Source organism: Gorilla gorilla, chromosome 2 (genome assembly GCF_029281585.2).
Source record: "Gorilla gorilla gorilla isolate KB3781 chromosome 2, NHGRI_mGorGor1-v2.1_pri, whole genome shotgun sequence".
NCBI lineage: Eukaryota > Metazoa > Chordata > Mammalia > Primates > Hominidae > Gorilla > Gorilla gorilla.
The window spans coordinates 47,587,124-47,613,171 of NC_086017.1; the positions used below are offsets into that span (position 1 = coordinate 47,587,124).

At 44.8% G+C, this 26,048-nt stretch overlaps 1 protein-coding gene across 1 annotated transcript in view; it reads left to right on the top strand.

Annotated features, from left to right (window-relative positions):
* Window positions 1–26,048, top strand: part of ITGA9 (integrin subunit alpha 9) — a 371,697-nt gene that overhangs the window by 232,459 nt on the left and 113,190 nt on the right. The gene's annotated exons all lie outside the window — the stretch shown is intronic.

Below are 26,048 nucleotides of genomic sequence, written 5' to 3' on the forward strand. Positions count from 1 at the left end.
AGTTAAATTATTTCTACAAATTGAGTGAGTTTTTTTAGAGTAAATTAATTTGAATGAAGTGAAGTTTATATAGCATGACTCAAAGGTACAGTGCTGGTATTCTCCCCTACCCATAATCATCCCGAGTGTACCACCTCTCAGAGGAAGTGAACAGGCTTCTCTGCAGACAACAAGGGGGAACAAGTAGACAAAAGTCGACTCTGCTCTACCCAGTGTTGCTCTAACTGTTGATAGCTGTTCAGCTGGGACTGCTTGCAGCTTTTTAATATTTACAGCATTGAACGGGGGTGCCTTGTTCTTTATGTTAAAATGGAACCAAAATCACTTTCTGTGGAAAACCTTCACTCTGCCCACCGATGAGCACTGGGCATACATTGAGCAGGTCAACGGCGTTTGTTCAGGCACATATTCTGTGGCCTCAATAGTGTTGACAGGTTTGTGCCAAGCCTGCCCAGCTTAGGGGACAGCTGAAATGCTCAGAGTCACCAACAGTAGAGGCACTCCAAAACTTTCCAAGAAGTCATCTCAGATTCCCTGCTGCTTCATAGCTTTTAGGAGCTCCAGGGTTGAGGGAGGCCACAAAAGCAATGAAGGACTGCAGGAGGGGTGTGCTTTCCATCCACTTTCTGTATTCTAAAAATTACCGCTGGATTAAGCCCAGTGAAGAGAGAACCAAGTATCTGTAGGGTTCAAGTATCGCTGGCCACACACACAGTATCTTTTACAGAATCGCATGTGCTGTGATGCCATCTCCCTGTGCAGGGTGGGTTGGTAGGTGGGGGAGAGGGGCTTCCTTGGGGATTTGACCTGTGGAACTCATCTCTGTGGTAACTGAAAAGATGTAGTTGGCAACTGGCTCATTACATTACATAGATTTCTCTCACTCAGGACCCATGCGAGAAATTTCCTTCCAGCCTCATTTAAGCTATTTCCAGACTTAGAAATAGCTGTCCCTTTGCCTGAAAATTTTGGCTTGTTTTTACCTTGTGACTGACTAGGCTTCATTCTCTTTATTGGCTGCTAGAAAGCTCAGAGCTGACCCCACTCTGTCAGTATGTAGGACTTAGTCTTACTATTTTATAAACTCACTAGCCTCCTGTATCTTGCTTTGCTCCCCCTTTACCATGCTTTTCTTTTTAGCCTGGAGATTGCATAATATTCTACCATATGGATATACCGTGGATTTACCTTAAAAATTCCTCTTATTCTGTATTTAGGTTATTCCCAGTTTCTATATTAAGTAAAATTGTGAGAAATGTCTTTTATGGAGATTAGTACCAGTAAATGATCATATCCTTAGCTCTGTAACTTTTCAGAGGGTGTGAAGTCACATTTTTGACCACCTACTATACACCAGGGACTTTTTGCATCTCGTCCGCATCCCTTCTTCACTGCATGAGGCCCAATGTGTGTGAATTATTGGAGGAACACTCTCAGGAGAAGAGGGGCGAGGGAGCAGGGGTGGGCAGGGGAAGGGCTGGGAGGGATGTGCTGTCGAGTCAAAGCTAGCCTTGGTCTGATTTATGGGCTGGGAAGAGGTGGGGAAGCCCTGGAGCATAAATCACTCTGCAGAATTGTTCCCCCTTGAAGCTGTTGGGGACAGCATCATTTTCTACCCCTGTATCATCATTGGCCACTGGAGGGACGCAGGCGTGGTGAGTAGCCTCCCAAGCATGCTGGACAAGGAGGCTCTAGGAAGTCAAAGACAATGTGCCTGGGAAGGCCACAGGTACAAGCCATTGGCCACTGTAGCTGGCCATGGGAAAAATGGGAGCACATCATTTTGATCTCTTTGCCATTGAATTCCAGCAACCTTTGAAACCTTTGTCACAAGGAACCCTAGGTTTCAGTTCGACAGAAACTTGACAAAGTATCAGGCTCTTCGGGACGTGGTGAGTGTTAGCTCCAGAATGGTGATGGAGCAGGGAGGTATCTTGTAGCTGCTGTGGAGGCAGGGCCAGCCAGAAAAGCAGATGGGCAAGACGACCCTCAGGGTGGCAGGAAAAGGAAGGGAAAAGAAACAGAAACTACCCTTCCAGGACTCCAGCCACGCTGCAAGGTTGATAAACAGCGGATGTAAATGGCATCACCCAGCCCCGGGCAGGATTCTGACAGGACCCAGTGGCTAGTGAGGGGCACCAGGAGAGCCCCCCCAACCTGCTTAACAACCCACAGGCCTAACAGGACCAACATGGGCCTGTGAAATATTCTAATGGGTAAACTAAGAAAAGCATGACTAAGATACAGAGGGAAAGCATAAGTTTTAAAAAGATTATTAATAGAAAACAAAAGTAAATTTTACAGAGCATCTACTTTTTGATGAAAGTCAAAAAAAATGAACAAAGTGAAAGATCAGACAGTAGAACAATAGACTGTATGAAAATGGAATGGACTGGGAGGCAAGCAAAAATAAATGTTATGGATGGGATGAAGAAATGTTACAATGAAACCAGGAAATCAGTGGCAGAATTAAAATATGTTATAGTCAGGAAAGAGCAGAATCAGCAGAACAGAAAATTGATTTAATGATGTGGAGGTGTTTTTGAGAAGCTCTGAGAATTCAGAGAAAAAGAACAAAGCAATAAAAAAGGATGACAGTGAGGACTATATTGTGGAAGGTGGAAACTGGAAAACAGCAAAGAGAAAATGGTTCCAGAATAATTGGAACAGAAGCCATTCCTTAGACAGCAAAGGAGGATCTCCATTTCCTGAAATGGGTGCAGCAGACACCAGGCAAAAATATTTAAAACATTATAATGTCTACAAATAGCTTCATGAAATTTTTAATTTTAAGGATATGAAAATGATACTATTAACACTTAGCAGAAAACAAAGAAACCAGTTTCTACAGACTTTTCTGTAACATTAATGTCCAAAGTTAGAACAGTATATTCCATTGTGAATTTTAAATTCGACACACAGCCAACTTGCCCTCCATTGTGACGTCAAAATAAAGATATACTCAGATATATGAGAATTCATAGGCTACTACCTCTTCCAGTTTGGATTTCCCCAAAAGCATACCCTGATACAATGATACAGGTACAGGTAGTTTATTTGGGGGTGGGCGATCTCAGTGGTGAGTTTAGACAGGAAAGAGAGGAAAGACAGGAAGGCGTGCATTTATAAGCAGGTTACTGCCATAGGCACCTTGGGCTTGTCTTCCTCAGACCCTCCAAGAGACTGTGTGTAACAAACCTCACATCCACTTCACTCCAGGATGAGGAAGCTGCTGGAGGACCAATCCCCCAGCTCCTGTCATTCATCATGGAGAACCATTCCCTGGGCATGAACTCTCTGGCACTTCCAGCCTTCTCTAAGTAGGTCCACACTCCCTGGGGCCAGGAAGCAACTCAGGCAGAAAGATGTGGGAAGCCTTTGACCTGGAGGGGCATGGCTTCAGGTGACCAGGACTCTGGCTGGTTCTGGGCAATGTGAGCGAGGTGCTGGCCACATCTGCTATAGTAACCATGAGAGCTTCCTGAAAAGTAGTTATTTACAGATAAACTACTCAAGAATACAAAAGTAGTTGAATAAAAAGTGTGCCACAGCCAAATAAGCATAGAATGAAGCAAAACAATTTTTATAAATATTTACAATAGTAAGCAAATGTAAAAAAAAGTATTGCCATGGTAAATGCATAATTTAAAAGATTAATAAAAATAATCCCATAATCTCAGTTATACCAATAACAATTTGAGAAGAAAGTTGACATTGTGACTCCTCTGCTTCACTTTCTTCAGGAAGGAGTTCAGACTCCTCAGCCCCTCATGAGAGGCCGTCCTGAGCCTGGTCCTGCCTGCCTGCCTTTCTCCCCAGACCCCTGGCTCACCATGCCCCCACATACTCACTTGAATCAGTCGCCACTTAATACCAAAGCTGCCTTTACCCAGGAATCACCCCCACCCCCCATTTTTGTTTAATGAACTACTATGTCCTTAAATCTCAGCTTAGGGAGCCCATGTGCAGGCTCCTCACCTGGCTGCACAGGATCTGTCCACAGAATAGATAGATGGATGGATGGATGGATGGGTGGGTGGGTGGGTGGCTGAGTGGATAGATAGGTAGGTAGGTAGATGACTGGCTGGGTGACTGGCTGGGTGACTGGGTGGATGAGTGGGTGGATAGTTATGTGGATAGGTGAGTGGGGATGGCTGGCTGGGTGGATGAGTGGGTATGTGGGTGGATGGGCAGGTGAGTGGATGACTGGCTGGGTGGATGGGTGTGTGAGTAGATGGCTGGCTGGGTGGATGAGTGGATGGGTGAGTGGATGGCTGGCTGGGTGGATGGGTGGGCGGGTAGGTGGATGGATGATTATTCATTTTGTCCAAAGTTACAGAGACTCAAGGCCCAGGCCTCCAAGGTTACCTATCTTCTCTGTCATCACACAGTCAATTAGTTATGTATTAGCTTCTAAGACTGAATACAAAATATCCCCTGCAATGGATTTTTCTGTCTTCTAATGCAAAACTACTTTCATAGATTTATTCTGGATTATTTTTTCCTTTGAGAGAAGGCTGCTTATAAAAACATGGGGTACACATGGATGACCACCTGCTGGCTTTTTTCTCTCCTAAATAAAGCTAACTTGAAAACACATTATAAAAGAGGGCTTAATTTGTTGGTGGCTACTCTGCTGGCTGGCGTGTGCTGTCCAGCCAGAGCACAGGGTATTATGGCCAGCAACTTGGTTTCCTCAGGGGCAGGCCCAGTTCACCGTGTTGCCTGCCGGGCAAGGAACCAGCAAAGCCTCACTACGGAGTGACAATTCCTGGGGTGCCCTGTGGGAGCAGTGAGAGGGAGCTCCCGGGGCTGGGGGGTGCTGCATGGTTAAAAAGGAGCATAAGGAAGAATAGATAACCACTGCATCACACCAGGGTCACCATTCACACTGGGTTCCATGTAAACGACACCTCCACAGAATATAATGTGAGTGGTGTCCCTGGAGATGTACAGCTCTATGGCCCTGGAGTCAAGGTAAAGCCTCATTTTAATTTTTTGCCGTGGAGCCGTTTGGCACAAAGGACTTTGGCTCTTCTTGCCTTTGTCGAACAGCCATGAATTTGTTTGGACAGCAGTTGTTGAATGCCTGCTAAATGCTAGGGACTGTTCCAGCCACAAGGAGACACAAAGATCTAGTCCCTGCTCCCAGGGAGCTCATGGCCTATTGGGGCCAAAGGCATGTCAGTAAGCAATTAAAGCACAAGGTGCCAGCTGCTCTACAGAGGTGCTGAAATGTTGTTTGAAGCATAGATATGACAAGGTGAAGCAAGTCATTACCACAGTGGCTAGTGCCATGTTGGACAGAATGCTTGGATAAGTGCTTAAGGTACATGGATGAGCCTCCAAAGGATCTCATGTCAGCTGATTCCTACATTGCAGAGCTAGGGTGGGTGGGATGAGTCAGTTTATTTGGCTGGTGAAGGAGGAACCTAGGTTGGAGCAGGGATGAGAGGGCAGAAGAGAGCAAAGGAGGAGGGGCAGGAGAGAACCCAGTAGGATGGAAAGAGGCTGCCCATGTTGAACAAAGGGCCAGTAACATTTCTGGTGGCAGGGAGATGTCAGGACATTTTAGAAATCTGATGCCTGCTGTTACAGGCCTGTCAGGACTTTACCACTCATAGGTTCTAAGAAATCTCCCCTCCCCACCTCATTCTGTTTTGTTTTTAGCCCATTCTGGATTTCTGCACTCATGAATGCCTCATGTGACCAGGGGTAGGCAGGGAGAAAAACTCAAGCGGCTGGGGTTATGTGTACATCTTCATGGTATTGACTGTTATGGCATGCATGGAAACAGACCTGGACATGAAAGGATAAGCTTCATGCCAGGTGCATGAGGGCTCCCAGCTGACTTTTGGTTGCAAAGAGGATGCAACAGCTTGCCACAGAGTGATAGAGGAGGCCATGCTAGGAGAGAAGGGGGAACAAGCAGGGCAGGCACCCTGGCCGACTCTTCTACACAGTGTGAGATGCTCTCTTGGTTTGGGTCTCCCAGATGGCGAGGAATTCAGGGAAATTTCTTTATTTGGGAGATGCAAGAAACAATGGTAGGGGGGTGAAGTGATATAGTAGGGAGGTGAAACAATGGTAGGGAGGTGAAGTTATATAGGCAGGAGGCAATGAATGAAAAGTGAGCTGTTAAACCAACTACTACAGTGGGCAATGGGGCTTATTCCTGCAGGGCAACTCTAGGAAGAGTAAGGGAGCTGGGGGTTTTATACTCCTTTCCCCAAGTGTCAAGAATTGAGGTCTCCTGGGGCTATTTATATTCTCCAGTACTCCTCCCCTCCCATATGCATGGCAGGAGAGACCTACATGGTTTTGGAAAAATGCTCTTGGGTGCAGAGATGCCGTAATATAGCCCCTGGCAGCTGGAAGTGGGCTCTAGCATCCTGAGAGTGCAAGTAATGTGGTCAGGGCTCACCAGCCTCTGCCAGAGAGGCCCACAGGATTAGAAGTATCTCTAACCTGAACACCTCACTTTCTAGACTCCTAGAAGTTGTAGGTTGGTCTGATAGAGCCTCACTGAGCTTCTCATACAAGATCTAGTAGCATACACCTCACAGTGTGCAGGAGTGGGGTGAGGCAGGTGTGGTATGTGGGTGAAGAGGACCAGGGTGGGGCAGGAGGAAGCAGTGAAGACAGTGGGAAGATGGAGGGTTCCAGCTTCACCCACAGGGCAGCAGGCTCACAGCAGCATTCAGTGGTTGCCAGGTGGGAGTGAGGCCCAGCACACTCTATTTTCTAATAAAACCGAGAGATCTTATTACTTTGGCAGCTAATTAAAATGTTTTCTGAACATCGTATGAGCCAAACAAAACATGTCCAGTGACCGCCTCTAGCCTGTAGGCCACCAGCCTGTGACCTCCAGCCTGGCTGTTTTCCGTATGTTCTAGTCCGGATCTGCATTTCTGGTAGAACTAGTCTGTCTGCAGCCTTACTGTGTTTCATGTTCTCTCCTTGGCAACAGATAAATTAGTCAAAGAGATGAGAGTTTGGGGCTTCAAGTGTCCGAGTGTCTGGGGAAGGAGAGGAGTGGAGAGGGTCAACCGGAATGTAGTGTCCATGGAATTTTTAGAACTCATGATGTTTTGAAAACTATTTGCTGGCTGGAATATTTGTACTTCACAGTGATTGCAAAAAGCAACTAAACTGGAGTTTGAATTTTAGAAGCTGCTAGAAGTAAAATAACAGGCAACCAGTGTGAAATAGAGGGAAAGTGTAGCTTTGGTGACCAGCAGATGCAGAGTTGAGATTCCAACTCTGTTTCTTGTGGCCAGTGTGGCCTTGGCTCAAGCGTCTTCTCTCTGTGCCTCAGTTTCTTTCTCTATAAAGTGGGATTGTGCCAAGGATTAAATGAGTCCTACATCATCATGTACAGTCCTACTTGTATATGATGGGTACTACCATGGTAGTCCCGACTCTGCCACACATGAGCTTATACTTTATAGCTCATTCATTTACTCAGAAGAGACATACTGATCACCTACTTCAGACCAAGATTAAATGCTGAGGGGGAAGAGGAAAATAAGGCAAGAATATAAAACATAGAATGTATGTCAGGGGGTGATAACTCTTCCTTTTAAGCCAAAAATTATCAGTCATTGTCTTAATGAAGGATTGAGGGAGAGAGTGTGTGTGTGTGTGTGTGTGTCTACATACTGTAAAAAAAATAGAGACAGTGTTAAACTGAACATTTTTTAATTTAATGAGTTGCTTGTACTTAAGAAAATAAAATTATATGAAAATTAATGTGAAGCAGTAAATATAGGTCAGTTCAATAAATGTCTGTGTTGGCTTTTGTGACTCCTGATTTTTTTAAAATAATGCTTGTTGATTTTTTTTTTTCCATTTACTTACCATTTGCTTAAGTATTGGAGTTTTTGGTTTAGGGATATTGACTTTTTAAAACCAAGATATATAAGTGTTCAAATATGTGATGCACGTAATACATAATAGCGAAGTTTAGATAATGAGGAGAATAATGCCCTCCAAAAACAATGGCAGGGGGCTAGGTCCTGACTCTTTCAGACTGGGCAGGGAGGCATCTGGCCCAAAGGGCTGGAGGAGTGCAGTATGGGATTCAGACTTTTTATCAGGTAGGCAGTGAGTGAGGTCTTGACTGAGAGAACAGAGAACGAAGAACAGAGGCTAGAGACATCTTAGAGGAAGAACAAAGAAACAGTGCCAACAGGCCAGGAAGGTCAGAGACTCAGTGTTGGGACTGCTGGAAGAAAGACAAGTGAGGAAGAGGGGTGACTGTGAACTCAGCAGGGAGAACCCAGATCCTCTACTCCTGATCATGCTGTAGCGCACAGAGCACTGTAAGCTCGTGAGGAATGTGCTTCGTACCTGGCATCGGTTGGCCGTAAGTCACTGAATTTGGCCAATAAGGTGTTGCATTGTCTCTGATCTCCTTGAAAGACTGAGATAGATGGATAAGCCCTAGGTCCTTATTTCCTCCATGGGAGGGTATTGTGGGAGGGGTGATGATGTTCGAAGGGAAGCTCATTTTTGCTGTTTCTAAGGAGTATAATTTGAGTTCCAAATTAAACTGGTCTTCCAAGTTGGGGCTTGGAGGCAGTAAAGCACCAGGTCAACTTTCAAGGCTTTCAGTGGCTAATTTTTTATGACAAAAGGCATCGAGGGCTTGTAAGTTTGTTTTTCTTATCAAGTGATTCTTCAGATTATATCTACCTTTACCACAGAAAGGGTGGTCCCTTTCTTTCAGGAGTGGTTCTCTCTTCACTTTCAAGGCAAACCGCTCAAGATGGCACCAGGTGATAAAACAGATCCACTTGCTAATCTGGATAGAGCAGGAAGGACTTAAACATTTATGTGTTTGTATACCTTTATTTGAGGGAGTGCTTTGACCTGTTTTTAGACAGAAGGTTCCATACAGAAACTGCATCTGTGCAGGAGAACAAAGCAAATTGTGTTAGAGCCGGGAAACCAAGCATTGAGCAATAGAATGGTTCTTAGGCAGAAGTGAGCCTCATCCCTCAGTGCTGGGACAGATTACAGCCTTCCTTCACTGCTGCTTTCATTCAGCACAGCGACTGATTTTCATTGTGTTCTGCTTTCTCTGGTGTCTCTTGTCAAGTTAATAGTAGCCTCAAGTAAAATTCAACCCTTAGATGTTTATAGTCATCTTGGCCTGGCCATTAAGATGATGAATGAACTTGCTGCTTGCCCTGGTAAGAGAGCCCTGAGGGTGGATGCCGATACTTAGAAAATAGTAAGTCTTTTCCGCCCCCTTCCTGTCTTTAATCCAGTGCCCCAAGCCCCCTGGTGACTTTACCTTGAACTTCCTGTATAACGCCAGGTAGAAAAGCCTCACCTGGCTTGAAGCCCACTTGAGGCTCTAACACAGCAGCAAGCTCTTTGTCTTGCTTTGTTGGTCTTCCCCATCCGCTTATCAGATGGAAACTCGGCATTCCTCAGAGACCCTTCAGTGTTTCTCAGTTGCTTCTGCAGGCCCTTCCCTTCCTCCTTGAGAAGACAAGAGAAGGTGGCGGGGAGCAGGCACCCGGAGCCTGTGTTTGTATTTCCTCACCTGGATTACCTGTGGCCCTTGCATCAGGGAGAGCCCAGCCTTGAGTGAAACTGCCTGGGAGACAGGCTGGGCGCTTCCTGCGGCAGTCGGCAGCGAGGAAGTGGTGGAAAAACGCAGATGTCCATTTCAAATCACAAGGCGGCTTCAGTATTCCGCCGCAGGGCTCAGCTTTCACGTATATGAAAAGCTTCATTTGTGTATTCACTGCGTTTGGAAGGAAGGCTATGTTTTGCTTTAGAAATGTCAACAGAGCTGTAGTTACGACAAGGATCAATTAAGAAGGACGTTTCCCAGAGCTGCAAGACTTGAGTGAATCTGTGGGGGGAATTTAGAAAACATGTGTTAAACCTCTAGATTTCTTTTTTTCTAACTAACTGCAAAACAGCAATTTAATAATTTCCTCTTTTAAGGGGAAAGGGGGGAGTCTTGGATTTTAAATCTTCCTAAAGCAGCACAGCATCTCTTGAAAAGAAAGCCATGAAAGACTACTAAGCTAAGGCGAATAAAATAAAATTTTCAAAAATTGAGAACTTCGGTGTCCTAGTCTGGGTTTCCCTGAGCAGATCCTGAGATGAGGGCTCACATGCAAGTGGTTCATAAAGGATGTGTTTCCAGGGGAAGACAGGTAGGGAGGGGAGAGACGCAGGACAGGGCAGGACTGAAACTCAGGCAGAGTCTCTCAGAGCGTGGCCTCAGCCTGATGCTGCAAGGGGGATCAGAGGTGTGAGTTACGCCAAGGTACTGTTCCATCTCCAGCTTAGGAAGCTGGGTTTTGTTCTCCCGTAAACACCAGTCGTTGGTTAAGGGCCACTTAGGGAGGAATAAGTGGTGGAAAGTGGTCCTAGGCACTTTCTACCCAGGGGTGAAGTGTAGACAGTGGGGCTTCAATAGCTTAAGGGCAGAAGAAGACCCACGGTTCTGGCTCTTGGAGCCAAATGAAGACTGAAGCCACAGTGTGCATATAAAGGGAGTCCAAGGAGCATTGGGTGGGGCATTGAAATTGTTTGCTACAGTCGGTTTACCTTCAACTGGTTTCCTTCTTGTTCTGAAGGATATATTACAAGCATATTGACAAAAGTCTTTGAACTCTTGAGGTGTTTGTATGATATTCTGTGTCAGTTGCACATGGGATGTTTCTACCAGCATCTGAATTGGGGAATTGACATATACAGATGCCCATGGAATTTAACAGAGAATGTGAATGTACGGCTACAGTCCGTCACCATCCAGCTTGCCAGGGCTGTCATTTCATCCTTTTGAGGCCAGGCTTACAGACAGTCTGGGCTTCCACTGCCCCCATGCTCTGCCTGTGATGTGTGGTGGCCTCTGGCATTGTTGTAACTCAGGCACCTGAGCATAACTAGTGAGCCTGTCCTGCTCTCCCAAGCAAGTCTGTGTTTAAAATCAGTTAGGAATATGTTGGGCTGCACGTAACAGAAAAGCCACCTTTTTTAGCAGTTGATCCTTGTGAGACTTTTATTTTTCTTTGGTAATAATAAATTGAGAAATGGGCATTTCAGGGCTAGTATGCACCTGTGTGGTACCCACAGGAACCCCATTCCTTCTGTCTTTCCTCTCAGCCTGTCTTCATAGGGGTTTTCATCTCCATACTCCAAGGCTGGGCTTTCCCTGATGCTGCTTTTTGGTTTCCGCTTCCAACACTACAGCTGCATTCCAAGCAAGGAGAAGGACAAAGGGCAAAAGGTCTGCCTCCTTTTAAAGAGCTTTCCTAAAGCTCCACTTGAAATTTTCCACATATATCTCATTGGCCAGCACCATGCCACAAGGTGGGGTGGCAAATGAATTTTCTCAGCTGGGCACATTGCCACTCTAGACAGAGTCAGAGTTGTGTTTATTGGGAGGAAGGGAAGAGTGGCCATTGGGAAGCACCAGCAGAGTCAGCAGGGCAGAGACCTGAGAGAGGTAGTTTGTGAGTGTGTATCCCTGAGATACGTAGCAGAACTGGGGAAGGACTGCCCAGTGAGTCTACTCCCTTCAGTATTTGTCAGATCCTGCTCAATTATAAGATGATCTTTATCTGTCCGCCTTATCTATCTTCACTGACGTGTATTTCTTATTTTCACAAAATGAAGCCGTTTCAACGATGTTGTCAATGTGTTTGGATTTCTGTCCTTCAACAGAGGTGCCACAGCTCCATACTAGGTCAATCCATGCAATAAAGACCAAGTTCCAGAACCCCTGTCCTTCGGACCATTTGGTATATATAATTTCCAGGCCCTTCTTCACTGTTCTGTTGATCACTCCCTGTGCTGTCTCTAGTTTGGCATCTTCCTTTTTAAAATAGAACCCAGGCTTGAACTGCAATTCAACCAGCCCAGCATAGTTATTATTGTCCCGAGTCTAAACATGATATTTCTGTTAATGTGGTAGCCACAGCACAATTCTATTTATTCTTGAGGCATTCCCTCTTTTATTTTCTTGGTCTTTTTGTGTTATTTGGAAGTGTAATCATGTCATTTATACCCTTGCTACTCAAGTATGGTCCATGAACCAGCAGGGTGACATCACCTGGGAGTGTGTTAGAAATGCAGAATCTCAGGCCGCAGCCCTCCGGGGTCAGGATATGCATTTTAACAAGATCGTTGGGTATTTGTATGAAAATGAAAAATTGAAACCAGGGCGAGATATCCAGGGCCTCAGAGGAAAATCTCAAAATGGTCAGGGAGGTCCCTTCTTAGAGATGAGAAAGTCACTCAGAGGCTGCCATGGCCTAAGACTGAGACAAAGAGAATATGTCTGTATACAACTAAAGAAAAGGAGAAAAGGTTCCCTGGGCCAGAGAGTGGCTAGAGAGTCGATTGTACTCAGACTTGCTGTATTACCAACAGGTAATGTACAGGACAGTCATGACCTACACCTGGCTAAATCCAGTAGTCATTTTTCAGTCTTCTTTCTGGACCCGTCAGCATCTATTAGTACAAATAACGACTACTTCTTTTATTATTGTTATTATTATACTTTAAGTTCTAGGGTACATGTGCACAACGTGCAGGTTTGTTACATAGGTATACATGTGCCATGTTGGTTTGCTGCACCCATTAACTCATCATTTACATTAGATATTTCTCCTAATGCTGTCCCTCCCCTTGCCCCCAACCCCACGACAGGCCCCCATGTGTGATGTTCCCCTTCTTGTGTCCAAGTGTTCTCATTGTTCAATTCCCACCTATGAGTGAGAACATGGGGTGTTTGGTTTTCTGTCTTTGCGATAGTTTGCTCAGAATGATGGTTTCCAGCTTCATCCATGTCCCTGCAAAGGACATGAACTCATCCCTTTTTATGGCTACATAGTATTCCATGGTGTATATGTGCCACATTTTCTTAATCCAGTCTATTATTGATGGACATTTGGGTTGGTTCCAAGTTTTTGCTATTGGAAATAGTGCTGCAATAAACATACGTGTGCATGTTCTTTATAGCAGCATGATTTATAATCCTTTGGGTATACACCCAATAATGGGATGGCTGGGTCAAATGGTATTTCTAGTTCTAGATCCTTGAGGAATCACCACACTGTCTTCCACAATGGTTGAACTAGTTTACAGTCCCACCAACAGTGTAAAAGCATTCCTATTTCTCCACATCCTCTCCAGCATCTGTTGTTTCCTGACTTTTTAATGATCGCCATTCTAACTGGTGTGAGATGGTATCTCATAGTGGTTTTGATTTGCATTTCTCTGATGGCCAGTGATGATGAGCATTTTTTCATGTGTCTTTTGGCTGCATAAATGCCTTCTTTTGAGAAGTGTCTGTTCATATCCTTTGCCCACTTTTGGATGGCATTGTTTGTTTTTTTTCTTGTACATTTGTTTAAGTTCTTTGTAGATTCTGGATATTAGCCCTTTGTCAGATGGGTAGATTGCAAAAATGTTCTCCCATTCTGTAGGTTGCCTGTTCACTCTGATGGTAGTTTCCTTTGCTGTGCAGAAGCTCTTTAGTTCAATTAGATCCCATTTTTCAATTTTGGCTTTTGTTGCCATTGCTTTTGGTGTTTTAGACATGAAGTCCTTGCCCATGCCTATGTCCCGAATGATATTGCCTAGGTTTTCTTCTAGGGTTTTTATGGTTTTAGGTCTAACATCTAAGTTTTTAATCCATCTTGAATTAATTTTTGTATAAGGTGTAAGGAAGAGATCCCGTTTTCCATCATATGAATATGCCACAATATGTTTTCTCCATTATCCTGATGATGGACATTGAAGTTGTTTCTGGTTTTATCTTTTGTGAATAAGGATACTAAGAACATTTTTATACCAGTTTTCATGTGCATTTTTTTTTCATTTATTGAGTAAATGCTACTGAGTGTAGGTGCTGGCTCAAAGGGTCACTGTTTAGCTTTATTAGAAACTGCCAAATAGCTTTTCAAAGTGGTTCTGCCTTTTACACCCTCACCAGCAATGTATAAGAGTTTGAGTTGGTCCCCATCCTTGTATATTCAGTATTGTCAGTCATTTTGATTTTAGCCATTCTGGTGTGTAATTGTGTTTCTTTGTGATTTAGAGCTGCATCTCCCATATGACTAATAAACACTTTTTCACATGCACCTCAGCCGTTGGGACACTTATTTTAGCCTGTTCAAGTCTTCTGCACTCCCTTCTTCTGGGGATACTTTTCTTCTCCTGTGCTGTGGGACACTCCTCACCCCAATTCGTCTCACTGGCCACTCCTTTTCTGCTTCCTTTGTTGGGGTCTCCTTATCTTGCCAACCTTTCAACATTGGAGAGCCTCAGGGTGCGGTCCTGAGAATGCTTTTCTTCTGTGTATACGCATTCCCTGGATGAACTGGTCAAGTCTCATAACTTCATATCATGGACATGCTGACAACTCCCAAATTTTCCCCTCCAGCCCAGAGCTCACTCCTGAACTCCAGCGTTGGGTACCAGATTGCCTGTTTGGCCTCTCCACTTGCTGTCTAACACATTTCTCACACTTAAGATGTCCAAAATGAGTTCCTGATCCTCCTGACACCTGTTCCATTTGTAGGAAACAGTAACTCCATCCTTCTTGGCTCTCCCTTTTCTCTCATACACCACATCTATTTCTCAAACACCCTGTTGGCTGATCCTACAGAGTATCTCATAATCCAGCCACTTCTCACCATCACCATTGCTTCCAACCTGGGCCAAGTCACCATCGTCTTTTGCCTCATTATTGATTGGCAATAGCCTTCTTCATAATTGGTTTCCGTGCTTCCACCTTTACCTCTTACACTCCTCCTCTTACACTCCTTTGCTCAGAAGTCTCCAGTGGCTTCTCATCTCATTGTAAAGCTTAGTTTTTTATAATACCTCTAAGGCCCTAGAAGTTCTGACCCCGTTGCTGCTTCTCTGAACATGTGTCCTATCACTTTCTCCCTTGTAGCCGCAGTGGCCTCCTTGTTCCTTGAAACACACTAAGCTTATCCCTGCCTCAGGGCGTTGACACTGGCTCTTCCCTTAAATAGGCACATAGCCCACTCCCCATTTCCTTCTTGTCTCTGCTTAAATGTCACCTGATTAGAAATATCCTACTACTCCAAACACCCTATCTGTCCTCTTTATCCTGCTTTTCTCTATAGAACCTATGACCATCTGGCATACTATTTTTTTGTTTTGTTTTCTTGAAACAGAGTCTCCCTCAGTCACCCAGACTGGAGTGCAGTGGCATGATCTTGGCTCACTGCAACCTCCGCCTCCCTGGTTCAAGCAATTCTCCTCCTCAACCTCCCAAGTAGCTGGGATTATAGGTGCATGCTACCATGCTCAGCTAATTTTTTGTCTTTTTAGTAGAGATGGGGTTTCACCATGTTGGCTAGGCTGGTCTAGAATTCCTGGCCTCAAGTGATCCTCCCTCCTCGGCCTCCCAAAGTGCTGGGATGACACGTGTGAGCCACTGCACCTAGCCGGACATACTATTTGTTTGTTGCTGGTTGTCTTAGTCCTCCTACTGGAATTAGGTTAGGTTTCTACATATAATATGCAATGACTTTTTTGAGACAAGGTCTCACTCTGTTGCCCAGGATAGAGTGCAGTGACATGATCTTGGCTCACTGCAACCTCCACCTCCCAGGCTCAAGCGATCCTCCCAGCCTCCGGAGTAGTTGGGAATACAGGCATGCACCACCACACCTGGCTAATTTTTGTATTTTCTGTAGAGATGGGGTTTTACCATGTTGCCCAGGCTGGTCTTGAACTCCTGAGCTGAAGTGATCCACCCACCTCAGCCTCCCAAAGTGCTGGAGATTACAGAGTGAGCCATCACACCCGGCCTGGAATGACTTTTTATTCATTGATTCATACCTAGTAACTGCAGCAGTGCCTGGATGTGTGGTAGGATCTCAATCTTTGTTGAATAAACTAATGGATGGTGGGCAAATAAATGGATAGAAGATGGGTATATCTATCGTTCTCTGTACTTTATGAGCACTCTTTCAATTATTGTTTTATATTACACCGGTAATTTTTAAGTAGTGTTAAAAACTAGTAAACAATGTAGGGGTTTGGAGAAAAATGCCAATTCCTTATCTCCCGGAAAAGGGAAACCATCAGGAATCAGAGAAATGGAGAAATGCTTCCCCCACCTGGTGATTGCATCTTGCTGTATGGGATCAGGCCTGAAAAGTGAGTTGAGTCTGTTGGTGCTGGAACTCATCACTGAGGAGCAGCCTATGTCTGTGCCTTCGGGGGTGACAGACAGTGGACCAAGGCCCTGCCTGCATATTCCTCCCTGGACCCCTCATTCAAAGCCAGTATCTCTTTCCTGCCAGAGCAGTCCTTTGTCCACATGGGTTTCTGCAGTAGCCCAAGTTTGCAGGCCCTTGATAGGGCTGGAGTGTGAGCTATAATCCTATGGGCTTGAAATAATCTCTGCTATGGGTTCTTTAAAATAACCCCAAGTAACACCCATGTCTTATTTAGGTATCCCCAGAAGCAAACCCTGAGATAAGAATTCAAGTGTAAAGTACCTGTAGTTTGTTTGGGAGGTGAAGATAGGGGGATATATTAGGAAGTGAGACAGAGAAAAGAAAACAGGAGAAAAGGACAGAGTGTCAAGCCAGCCACAACTATGGGCAGCTGGGCTTACTCCCACTGGGGAACCCTGGGTCCACAGAGCAAGCTCCTTGGGGTTCTTCTGCCTGCGTGGTGAGGAGTCTGGGGCCTTTATCCACCTGCTCCCAGCAGCTGTTGATTGAGGGCTGCTCCTGAAGGCATTAAGATCTTGACACTTCTGGCCTGTTGTTTGCAGGGGCAGAGCAGTTTTATGACAAGAAAAAGTCTTCAGGTGAAAAAATGCAGGTGTCAGCAGGTGGAGACACAGGGCAGGGGATCTGGAGGAACATCAGTGGGGTCTGCGACAACCTGTGACCACCTCACAGACAAGGTGACTTCTGGCTTCTCAGTGACTCAGCCACACTTCTCTTTTTCACTCACTCTTCTTTCTGGTCCTCACTAAGACAAAATACAGAATACAGAGCAGCAGTTCACGGGCTATAGCATTTGAGGAGATTAAATACAGGCCTCCAACCACACAGGCCATCTGGAAACTTTGGCCTCCAGATGGGGACATAACGAGGTCATCTCTGCTTTCAGGGAGCTCTCAGAGTCTCAGGAGCAGATGTACATGGTCCATCAGAGTGTGGCTTAGGGCCCAGGGTGGGTTGGGGAAAAGGTGAGTTATTTAGCATTGGAGGAGCCTGTTTGTAGCCATGGCTGCCAACATGCATGAGCCACTTAGAAGGGCTTAGGGTGGTGAGGGTACAGGTCTACCTGTGAAGCTGAGTGATAGTCACGGTAATTACAGTCACCTACTGTAGCCTCACAATGAGCCATTATAAAAATGAGGAAACTGGGGCTCCAGAAAGATTTCTCAGCCCCAGGACGGTGCAGCCAGGAAATATCATAGCTGGGATTTGAGCCCAGCTTGTCTGGACACTGAGCCTGTGTTTTGCACACTATGCACACACTTCTCCCAGATGAAGATTTGCCTTCATCCAAGGGGAATGTCTGTGTGAAACAGTGGCAGCCTCTGATGGGTTCCTGCTGATTGGCAAGGTGGTTAGAGCTGTGTATTGAGAGGTCTTCTCCAAGGTATCAGTTTTCCTCTGGGAGGGTTAAAGAAGGACCTTGCAAAGCCCATGGCCTTTGAATAGAGAGCTCTGTTCTGTTTGCAGTGACTCCCCTCAAAAGGCAGAATGCAATTCTCTACAGGGAAAAAAAAATGAGGTGGCTGCTCTCTGGGGTTAAGCAGAGAAAACCGTCAGGCAGGAGAGGTGGGGCTGTATTTGAGAGGGTGGGAGTGGCCCAGGAGACCTCACAGTACAGTCAGCTGCAGGAGAGGAGCTGCTAACCCTCATCTTAAGAATATCACTCTCTTGACAATCACAGTTGGGAAATGTGTAATCTCAGGGTGCCTCCTTGCCCGGGCATCTTCATTATAAAAGTTTAGTCTTTCTAAATGCAGCCAAGCTCTCCTCTGACAAGAGATGTGAGAATTCCTTTGACACTCACTGACCACCTAGAAACCAGAGACCCAGAAACCCAAAGGTGGGTCGCATGGTCGCCCTGTCCCTGGGGAATGCACAGGAAAAGAGCTCTGCCTCCCAGAAGGTTCCAGGTGTTGAGGTAAATAGAGATCCTGCTGCTGCCTCTACTCCCTTACTGGTCTCCCTGGGGACATATTTGAACATATTTTACTCATAAATTCTCATCTCAGGGTCTGCTTCTAACCAGACCTAAAACAGACAGGTCCCCCCCTTTTTTAATCAGTAACTTTGGTTTATTACAGCAGAAACTTCCCAAATTACTGATCTGACCAATTAGATAAGTTTTAATTTTTTTATGACTGGAATCTTTTCCTTCAAATGAACCTGTTTGGATTCTCTTATCTGTGCAATACAACCTAATGTAAGTCTACTTTGTAAGTATTTGTTCTGAGATTATTTGTTCTGAAGGAGGCCCAATCCAGTTCAGTTAAATCTGAAGTTTTTCATCAATTGGGTTGCTGAGATTACAACTTTCTTTTTCATTAACTATTAGTACTTAAAATATTGACATGCTAAGTTTTTAATCTTCTCTTTTTTGACCTATAAAAAAGGTCAATTATATCTTAAAAGTTTCACCTTCTATTTGGCTATTGTGTATCATTCTTTAAATATCTGGCTGGGTTCAACTTGCTAAGATTTTATTTAGTATATTTGTATCTATAGTCATAAACAAGATTTCTCTGTAATTTTCTTTCTTGTCAGGTTTTGGTGTCAGACTTCTGCTAGTGTTTGCAAAAATAAACAGAAAGCTTGCACTTTTCTCTGTTCTCTGAAGACATGCAACCAACATAGTTGCAACAGCAGGCAGTGAGAGCTGACCCTTACTGAGAGCTTGTTTATGTGCCAGAGGCTGCTCAACACTTTTTATTAACGTGTTTAACCCTCACAGCAACCCAGTGAGGTATGTGCAGTTACCATCTCAGTTTTCCTGATGAGGAAACCATGGCTTAGCAAGCTTAAGGAGGTGACTCAACTTCCTTAGTGAGTGGTGGGGCTGGGATTCAGGCACAGGCAGGCTGGTACTTAATCTCTCTCCTACAAATACCAGCTTCCTTGGTGAGTGTTGGGGCTGGGGTTCAGGCACAGGCAGGCTGACTCCAGTGTGCTCTAATGCATCTTCTTTGCATAAAGAGGCTTATTTACATGTCTTTTGGGATATGCTGGCTGCTCACGTGGCTTTGTAGACATTACCCTCTGGAGTGCCAGGTGCTTTGTGAATTAGATTTTTCTCATTACATCATGGCCAGTTTTTTGTGGAGGGGGGCAATGGGCAAGGAAGCATTGATGAATTTTCTGAGACAGCTGTGATTTGTCTAAACAAGGCTTTTCCTTCAGTACCCAAGGATTCTGGCACACAGACCCAGCTCCCCACCAACCTCCCCTGGAATGAGCTTTCCTGAGGTGCCCGCGTGTCTCCACTCCAGGTACTGGAAAGCTGGCAGCAGCCTGACTCTTGGGTTTTCCTCTCTGGAATTAATTTGTCCCCAAGTGAACTCAAATAAAAGGAAGAGCACCTATGAGAGCTTTGCCTTTGACTGGGGCTGGGAAGGTGGAAATAGCATGGTCTATCCTGTTTTCTCATTTGCCTGTTGAGCATTGAACGACTGGAAGTAGAGTATGATGTGAAGTCTTATCCTTTGTGAGTCAGGGGGCTTGGGCTGTCTGCACATACTGTCTCCAACTCCACCACCACCATCCAACTCAGGCCCAATATCACTGGGAAAAACCCAGATCCCCTACAGAAATACAACACTGGTGACTTGCTGGATGTTGGTGGCTTTGTGCTATTGGCATGGTGGGTCTGAAACTCTTGTAGACACCAAAGAAATTGGTAGGTTATGGAATGATTGATTATATCCCGTGTCAGCTGGAATCCTGCGACATGTTCTAGTTTCCTAGCGTGCAGAGTACAATGTGGGCAATGCTGGGTTGTAGAACATCTGTGATTTTCATGGGATAAAAGCCCTTATTTTTGTTTTGTTTTATTTTAAGTCAAAAGCAATTTCTACCAATAAGAGACTGAATGAATAACAGGAAGCCCCTTGTTTGCATGGTTCAGAACTAGGCATTGCAAAGATAACCATTTACTCTGATTTCAGAGGTCTAAAGGGGTTAGTTCCCCTCTTAGAAGTACCAAACTTACAAATGGGAAAGTGGATGTTTAGAATGGCATGAATATTGGCTGGCTTGATCATGAGTGGGATCACAATGGCATTCACTCTTTCATTCAGCAAAGTTATGTGTTAACAGGTATTAAGTATACCATTATCATTTTTCCTTACTTTAGAAGATAAGCCAAAAAATTTGACCTTAATGAAAATAGAGAATTTTTAATTGAGATCAGAATTTTCACTTATAAAAGTACCATTTACACATTTCGTCACTGCTGACAGTCATTAGCTAGTGGATAGATCCAAGCTTTAAATCTGAATCTTGTCATAGGAGGATGGAAGCTCAAGTTGTTAAAGGCCTAAAAGGTTGCATGTTACGTATAGAACAAGGCCCTGGGAAAGGAAATGGTCTGTTGAAAGTCACAAGGCCAAATGGCATACCAGGTTTTTGGTCCTTGTTTAAGAAAACCAAATCTAGGTTCAGAATAGTTTCTTCTTTCTTCCACGTCTCTGAAAGTGCAGCTTCGTGTAGGAGAGCTCTGAGGCCCTCTCCCAGCCCTCGTTTTTCAGCTCGGGGTTACCATGTGTATTCCGTGAAATGCTCTACCTGCTTTCTGTATCGGCTTTCTAGCCAGTTGCAGTGTACAATATTAGTTTTGGCTTTGGGAAATGAGGTTTCTTTGACTTGGCTGGAAGTATACAGCAACCATTTTATTTTTCTTGTGCCTCGTGAATTAATAGGGCAGTGAGAGGAAAGAGCATGCATACTGAGCATTTGAGCTTTTTTAAAGCAACGATTCACCCAGCTTTCTAGTATAAAAAACTTCCTCTGGCCCACCCCGAGCAAACTCTCACTCACTGCTCAGTCCTCCCATTTGTTCATCTGGAAAGAAGGAATGTTCTAGTGGGGCCAGGCCCCATGTGGTATCTTCCTTTTCTGAAGTCATCCATTCATTCTGTTCCTGGTGGGGACTTAAGGTTGGAGGCAGCAAAAAGTAGAAAGACTGGTAGATAGTCTGTCAGCTCTGTGGGGTGGGTGTGCCATTTGGGGGGAAATGAAACCAGAGGAAGTTTGGCTTTGCAGAGTGAGGACCCAGGCAAGTTCATTTTTTACACTCTGGTTCCATCTCCTTCCCCCTGCACACATGAGTCAGCTCCAGGAGGACCCCGTGTCCTTGACTCTTCCTTGCTGTCTCTTCAAGCTATCAATATGCCCTCTCTCTATCTTCTCCCTCTGGAATTCTCCCTTTCGGTCTCAGTTGGACTATCTGGACTTTTTGATTCTGCTCCTTCCCAAAGTGCTCTTTTCAGACCATTGTTTTTCCTGAGATGTAATGACTCAAGGGTAAATGGTACCTGTCAGTTGCAACGCCTGAAACCGTAGATGCATAGGTGCAGGTGGTTTATTTGAGTAGCGGCCCCAGGAAGTAAGAAAGAAGGAAGAAAAGGAGGGTATGTCTTTGAGGTCACTGCCATTGGTGCTAAGACTTTTTGAGAAGCATATAGAAAGTTACCTAGAAATGCTTACAGAAAGTCACCTAGAAATGCTTACCTATAGGACAGGAGACTGGAGCACTCACGCCCCAGCTCCAATCCCAGGTTGTTAAGGGCCACCTCCAAGGAATGGATTGTCCTGCCCTGGCCAGGGGTGTCATTGAGTTTGGGTGCCCTCAGAATGCTACTGAAGATGGTACAAAGCTGAAATCATCAGAGTTGCACCAGAAAGAAGTGACACAGAACATCTAAGGCATATTATAAACCATTTCTGACCCTGATCTCGGAACAGGATCCCAGAACAGTTCAACCTGTAATTGTTTTCTGACATTTGAGCAAAAGCATCAGTAGCTCTTCTCACGACCACAATCAATTTACTAGGATTTTTCCATAGGCTCAAAGAAAAGACAGTCTATGTTCTAAGTACAGATGAAGAAGTAAAAGTTTGTGTTCTGGAGGGGTGGGGCTTGAATCTAGACCTTGCCTCTTTCTGATCACTGTTCTTGACACTGGATCTAAATTAAGAAAAACGTTAAATCTAAAAATGTCTAAAAAGTTAGGACATTTAACCTATACTGTACAAGAAGTTATCAGCTAAGCAAATAAAATCCAGACTTTGAAAAAGGTAAATAAGGAACTGATTTACTTTAATCACAAGTTCCTTCTGCTTACAAAATGATTCATACTGAAATTTTTAAAAAGTTTCTTAACAGAGTTTAGTGCAATTCGCATAAAAAATGTACTTCAGTAATTTGCAAATATTTACTTAAGGATTTAGTAATTTAGTAATGTTTAGTAATTTTTTCAACAAGTTCTTTTCTGTTTAAGTGGGTTCTCAGAAGTGGTTGCACCTTCAGCAGGCAAGGAAAATATTTATTTGAAGACATTTATGAAACACCTCCCTTGTTTTTATTATGTTTGTGTTCTTCTTATATTTCTTTTTATTTGCAGTACCCTCAAGTACTTTGAAGATTTGGGGACAGTAAATAAAATTGATGGCCATTTTTTGTCATGCATCTTCTGAATTGGTATGTTTTTCTGTGTTCAGAATGTCATTCCTCAGCCCCCAGGGGACACAAGTACAAAGTGAAATGAGGCGATGTCAGGATCACTTGTGCACGTTCTGCTTCTCTCCAGGCCCTGGCTTCTCTTCTTTCCAGTAGATGAACTTGAGCACATGATCTCACCACTTGGAGCCTAGTAAAATCCATGCTACTGTTCTGCAATTGCTCTTTAATTCTTTCTCTCTACTAATGTTTTCACCTATGGCTATCAGTTCTACTTCTCCTTGGGGCTTTAACTAAAAAGGAAGAATTGGCTGTGGCTTCTTAGAAAGTGGTGTGTGGAGAGGCTGGGGCTGCCCTGCCCTTGGCTGGCAGCACAGGCTCTGCAAAGGGGGTGGGTGAGTGACCACATCATCATGGCTACCCCTTCCCGAGTGCTTCCTGTGGGCTAGGCAGGGCCCAGGTAGCTCAAAGGTGTTCCCATTTGTTCTTCACAGCAGCTCTGAATTCATTAGCATAACAAACCACTCCCAAATCTAGTGGGCTTAATACAGCAATCATTTCTATTTGCTCATAACTCTAGGGGTTAGCTAGGCAGTTTTTCAGTTCTGGGCCAGGCTCGGCTGTTCTTGGCCAACCTTACTCATGTGTCTGTGGTTAGCTGCAGGTCAGCTGGAACCCAAATGTTGTCTGGAACAAGGGGAGTGATTTAGCTAGTGGCTCTCATCCCCAGCAGGCTGGCCCAGGCTCCTGTAGGGTTCCAAAGGAGTGAGTAGAAGTTCCAAGGCTTTTTGAAATCTAGGCCTGGAACAGACAGCATCATTTCTGCTGCATTCTGTTGGTGAGAGCAAGTCATGATTTCAGCTCAAATTCAAGGTGGGGGAATAAAATCTACCTCGTGATGGGAGTAGCTGCGAAGTCAAAACTGCAAGGGATGTAGTTAAAGGGAGGGTTGGAGAGTGGGCATTTTTGCAAACTATCTATCCCAACCTCTGAGCGGTAGGTATAATTATCCCAGTGGTTCTCAACCAAGGGTAATTTTGTCTCCTAAGAGACAGTTCACAACTTTTGGAGAAATTTTTGGTTTCCACAACTAGTTCAGTGCTATTAGCATCTAGTGGGTATGCCAGGGATGCTGCTAAATACCCCACAATGCACAGGACAGCTCCCCACACAACAAGGAATTATCCAACAATGCACAGGACAGCTCCCCACACAACCAGGAATTATCCAACAATGCACAGGACAGCTCCCCACACAACAGAGAATTATCCAACAATGCACAGGACAGCTCCCCACACAACAGAGAATTATCCAACAATGCACAAGACAGCCCCCCACACAACAAAGAATTATCCAACAATGCACAAGACAGCTCCCCATACAACAAAGAATTATCCAACAATGCACAGGACAGCCCCCCACAACAAGGAATTATCTAACAATGCACAGGACAGCCCCCCACAACAAGGAATTATCCAACAATGTATAGGACAGCCCCCCCAAACAACAAAGAATTATCCAACAATGTGCAGGACAGCTCCCAACACAACAAGGAATTATCCAAAATGCACAGGACAGCTCCCCACACAACCAAGAATTATCCAACAATGCATAGGACAGCTCCCCACACAACAAGGAATTATCCAACAATGTACAGGACAGCCCCCCACACAACAAGGAATTATCTAACAATGCATAGGACAGCTCCCCACACAACAAGGAATTATCTAACAATGCACAGGAGAGCCCCCTCCCGACAACAAAGAATTATCCAACAATGTACAGGACAGCTCTCCACACAACAGAGAATTATCCAACAATGCACAGGACAGCCCCCCACAACAAGCAATTATCCAACAATGCACAGGACAGCCCCCCACACAACAAGGAATTATCCAACAATGCACAGGACAGCTCCCCATACAACAAAGAATTATCCAACAATGCACAGGACAGCTCCCCATACAACAAAGAATTATCCAGCCCCAATGCCAACAGCATTGAGGCTGAGAAAACCTGGATTATCCCTTTTTACACATCAGATGAGGGTCTTACAGGTCTCATAAGTGGTGGAGCCCAGGTTTAATCCCATTTTGGTACTCTTCAGCACTCACTGTGCTAGCATCCCTCTCAGGCGTATGAATACGTCAAGCCACTTCAGCATGATGGCGTTTAAGTTTCAACTTGTCTACAAAGCAGCACAATACAGTGGTTAAGAGTAGGGTTTTGTCACCAGACTTTCTGGCTTAAGTCTGCTCCCATCCCAGCACCACTTCATAATGTGTTGGACCTTGGGCAAGTTCAGTGATGTCTCTGCCTTGGCCTTAGTTTTCTTCTTCTTTTTTTTGATGCTGCCTTAATTACAGAACAGATGCCTAAGTTTTCTTATCTGTGAAACTGAGCTAAGAATAACGTTGACCTCATAAATTTGTTGCAAAGATTAAATTAGACATTCATGTAAAGCACTTAGGACCATACCTGAGACATAGTAGCCTTTAGTTATTTTTGTCTAATTCTTCTTTCCCTGATACAGTGCCCACCATAAATCCCCAGTCATGGTGCTGACCTGGCATGTGAAGCTGGCTGGGAGGAAAGAGATTTTTCTCTCCCAGCAAAGTAGTAAACAGGCTCTCTCAAGCATTCATCCATCTGGGGAGCTTGGCACACAGGACAGATCCTTTCTCTTAAGTGTCCCAAGGCCAACCCTGAACCATGGAAGCCTTCATTTACCATCACTTTTTCTTTCAAAACTTCTGCAAGGGCAAAAAATGGGGGACTAAATAGGGACCAAATAAGTGAGTCCATGCTTTGGAAATGATGACCTGAGAATGTGAGGAAGGGGAGAGCCAGGAGCTGAGTGGCAGCATTGCGGGAGGGCTCTTCCTCCCTTGGTTGGCAGATGGGCGGGTGTGACTGAGGCTCACCATGGGTGGACTGGGCAGACGCCTGCCCTCACACACAACCCCATGCTTTCAGAAGAAGGCATCAGACCTCCTTGTATGGGAACATCATCACCTTCACGCTTTGTCTTTAATTTGAGAAGCTTATGTGGAAGGAAACAGCACATTCTTGTGAGAAGATAGGTTTTGGAAAGTCCGGAGTAGACAGCGTGAATCCAGGGTTTCTAAAGTATACCCTCTCCATGCTTGCTACTCAGGAGGCAGAGGCAGGAGAATCGCTTGAACCCGAGAGGCGGAAGTTGCAGTGAGCCAAGATAGCGCCACTGCACTCCAGCCTGGGTGACAAGCGCGAAACTCCGTGAAACTTTCATTCTGACAGTAAGAAGAGGAAAAGACTCTAGCTGACTCCTTGTGATAGAGCAAACCAAGTTGAGTGTT